We start from the raw sequence: 4,453 nt of genomic DNA, 5'->3' as shown, positions 1-4,453 counted from the left end.
CACACTACATGCACGTCTTCAACTTCATGGTGAATTATTGCTTTCTGTCCACTCAGTCTCTGCTTCTTCCCTGTGTTTCTGTCTCTCTCTAATATGCATTGTTAATTAATAAAACAACATACTAATGGAGCTGATGAATTATCTGAGATACACGATCGAAACTGGGGTTATAATAATCAAACATACTTATGTACCCTCTAAACTTACACAACTTATTTAAAGACATTTGTCCTTCACTTGTATTAGGACCCTGGGAATGACACTCATATTCCCAGATCTGCTCTCCAGATGTGAAAGATGGAGGAGGAGCCGCTTGTGGAGTCTGTGTGCTCACTGGTTTGGCTGAGGAGGTTCTTAAGATCTAATTTTCCCTTCGTGGAACTAGGAACTGTCCACATTTATCTGTCACAGTCTGTATCACATATCTTGATTATCTAGTCTATGTGGTTTATAGATTCATGTCTTGACAAATAGCCACAACCACCTCCAAATTCCATGCATGGTAATGACAGATAGATATATTTTAAGAGAAAATTTAGAAATAGAGAAAGCCCAAGCCAGCTACAAATCGAGAGAAGTTACTTGGGAGGCCATAGAAATCAGACCTTGATTGTCCCGTGGTGCCTGGCGGTGCTGTTTGCTGGCGGTGTCAGTGCGTCTTCAGAATTCCCAGTGACCTCCCCAATGGCAGGCAAAGATGCTGCTGTAATATCTGGTTTTTGGGTCTGAGGGTGAAGGGGAGGAGATTTTTAGAATGTGGTAGTCAGGGAGAAATAAAGGCTGGAATGAAGGTGAGAGGTAAGAAAAATAAGAAAATGAAAAAGCATATAGCAGGCAGGTAAAAACCGAAAGAACACCTTTTGATTACTATACCGTATAGTAATACCAACGCAGACAAAAATAGATTTTAAAACAAAACAGTTGCTAGGAACAAAAAGGGACATTAAATCATAATAAAAACAGCAATCCGCCAAAAATACATTATATTCATGTATATGAACCTCACAACACAGCCTTAAAAATATATTAAACCAACACTGACATGGTTATAGGAAGAAAATGAAAAAATCTACAATTATTGTAGCAAATTTTAACTCTTGACTATTGGAAACAGGATAAAAAATTATAAGAATACAAATACTGCAGAGATTTTTAAAATCTTGAGAGCTAACTTAAAGGGGACAACCACTGTTCACTTCAGAGTTTGTTATCAGAAGGAAATGCAGGCCTCATGTTGCTAAAACACCAGATTTTGAGGAGAAATTTAAAAATCAGTATTTTTAGGTGAGATCTCATTGATAATGTAACAGTTTAAGACTCCAACGTCTGAATGACACCCTGCAGGCCACACAAACCAGGTTCTCAGGCAGGGTCAGTCTATGAGTGACCCGATGGCTGCCTTCCCCTTCACGCTGTACATTCTTGCCATTAGAATATTTATCTGATTCTTCATAGCTATGTCTTTAATGGTGTTTGAGGATTAAATGAGCGAAAAAAACCTATTCAATATAATAATGAATACATGAATTAATTATTCTTGTAGCTTATCTCAATGAATGCTTTATACATAGGAATACAATGGAATACCAAGTTTCTGGTACTGCAGAGAGAAAGTGATAATATACATATTCTCTCTCCCTGATCAGTCCTAGGCCTTCCTAAAACATGGAATGAATCTCATTCTTTTCTGCTTCTCTAGTGCTTAGCTCATTAGTATATGGATGATCAGTGAGAAAATAAATGGATGACTGTGTTTGTAATTTTTCTTTGGGATTTTCACAGTTCTATTGACATACATGCATTCAGCACTTAGCATATGTCAGACATTGTGCTTACTTTTTACATCTACTTGATTCATTACTGCCACAACTACAATTATGCCCATCTTACAGATGAGGAAATCTAATCATAGAGTAACAGGGGGTTTCAATTACTCATTGAAACTCCCACAGCTTGTCAATGGTGAAGCCATGATGGGACTGTTTCTGATAAAAGCCTGGTGAGACTTGTAAAGAGATTTTTACTTCTTGAGAAGGGAAATGCTGACTGCAGCAAATGTGAAAATTATAATCCTGCCTTTAGAGTTGCAACTCCTTAACTGACATTTGCAGGAAGACTCAGCCATTCCAAATTTATCAAATCATTTATTGAGCACAAACCGTGAGTCTGGCACTGACTTACCCATGGACTCTGCTAGGCACTCGGGGCCTACCAGCGAACAAGACAGAGAAAGCTCCTGCTTTCACAGAGTTTATACTCTAGGGGAGAAAGAATAAATAAACAAATATGAAAATCAATGTACGTGGAATATTATGCTAAGTACTTATAAGAACTATGAGTAACAAAAGCCAACATCAAAGGATAGGAAATGAAGGGCTGCTTCTTCATCTTCGACAGTAAGGAAAATCTTTCCTGGGAATGCCAGGAGAAAGAGAATTTCAGAGATGGGGGGGGGGGGAGAGAGAGAGAGAGAGAGAGAGAGAGAGAGAGAACAGATACAAACACACAGGAAGGAGTGTGCTTGTTCATTCAAGAACCTGGGAGCTGGAGTCAGTGGGCAAAGAGGAGTGAGCAGCCCTGGCTGGCGTAGCTCAGTGGATTGAGCGTGGGCTGCGAACCAAAGTGTCACAGGTTCGAGTCCCAGCCAGGGTACATGCCTGGGTTGCAGGCCGTGACCCCCAGCAACTGCACATTGATGTTTCTCTCTCTCTCTCAATCTCTCTCTCTCTCTCTCTCTCTCTATCTCCCTCCCTTCACTCTATAAAAATAAATAAATAAAATCTTAAAAAAAAAAAGAGGAGTGAGCAGGAGAGGGTGGAGTCCAGGAAGTGGTCAGAGAAGTCTACAAATGTAAGGTCTTGGAGACCAGAGAAAGGATTCAGTGTGGTAGTTTCATTGTGATGGGAAGACACTAGAGGGTTGAGAGAAGGGAAGCGACAGGACCCAATGAGCACTGTGAAATGTTTACTGTGGTTCCTATGTGGAAGTATGGCAAACGGGGCTAATGTGGAGACCTTTGTAGATTGTGGGCTCATTTGTATGTGTTTGTGTTTGTGTTTTTTAACCTATCAGTAAGTTTGGGGAAAGGCTAGGAGCCAGAACACTATTTTGAAGTCTTGGGTAAATCCTTTAAAGCTATCTAAACTTCAGTGTGCTCATCTATTACATGGAGATAATACGATACCTGCTCAGCCTTCTCTGCAATATTGTTGGGATGATTAAAAGAGATAAGTTAAAATGAGCACATACTATACAGATGTTAGAGGTAATCTTATTATTAAGATCACAGTGCTGATTATAATAACAGAATAATGAAAATCTGACATTATAAGAGGTCCTTTTTGGTTTGCTGTGTATCCCATTTAACTGAATAGAATGAACACTATACATTTAATAGTACTAAGTCCTTATCTTACAGGAGTGACCAGTACTTCTGGTGTTACATTAACTCAAAAAATGCCCTGCTGGGTGTTGTTGGCATAATCCAAATACATCTGAGAAAGGTTTTAAAACATCCACTGCCCCTAAACTCTGAACAGTCAGGGAGACATTCATTGGCTCACCTACATGGTTTATCTACCTGTGGCTGACTGTTAACATCATCTGTGGATTCCTTTCATAAACAGAAGTTCATAAATCCAAGCACCAAGGAGACAAAGGCAGGGTCTCCAGTAGATGAATCAGTGCCATGGCTGCTGTCATGCAGGTTTGTCCTGAGAATCTGTTTCTTCTCAGGAGCTTGGAACATGGGTCTGAGTTAGCCTGAGGAGGCAAGGTGCTGTGGCAGAATGTGCCTGCAATCTGGAGCTGTTCAGGACAAACTTGAAACCCAGGACAAACTTGAGAATGAATCCAAATCTGTCTTACTATTTTGGTGACACTGGACAAAATTTGGAAACTCCTTGAGTCTCAGTTTGCTTATATAGAAAATGGAGGTAATTGCGTTGGCTGGTTTCTTGGCCTGAGCCTTGCATAAAATCAGTATACAGGGTACCTGGACTATAGTGGATATGCAGTAAGCATGGCGACTGCCATTCTCTTTAGGGGCAAATCTATTTCTCATAGTAGTGTGCCAGGATCGGGGTAGGAGGGTGCTATATCATGAGAATTGGTTCTAGGTCAGTTCTAGAATTGTGGGAACAGTTGTCTCTCCCTCTCTCTCTCACCTCACTTTTCCATTCTAGGAATGTCCATCTTTTGGCAGATTTAACAGTTATGGCTTGGAAATGACTTCTAGAACACTGTTGAAATGGACACATATTTTCTGAGGGTGGACCTCCGTCATTAACTCGTAAATATGGATTGGTTTCATGGTGGCACATTAGGAGCACAGAATGCAACCTTTAGAAGATATCACCTTGTGCCTTGTGAAATTCTGGAATATGGAAATTAAAACACCCACAAAAGACCATCTCCGTCAATGACAGTTTAGTGTGTTAAGGCGAAAAACATT

This window comes from Phyllostomus discolor, chromosome 7 (genome assembly GCF_004126475.2).
Source record: "Phyllostomus discolor isolate MPI-MPIP mPhyDis1 chromosome 7, mPhyDis1.pri.v3, whole genome shotgun sequence".
In the NCBI taxonomy this organism is placed as follows: Eukaryota; Metazoa; Chordata; class Mammalia; order Chiroptera; family Phyllostomidae; genus Phyllostomus; species Phyllostomus discolor.
This window is presented reverse-complemented; position numbering follows the sequence as displayed.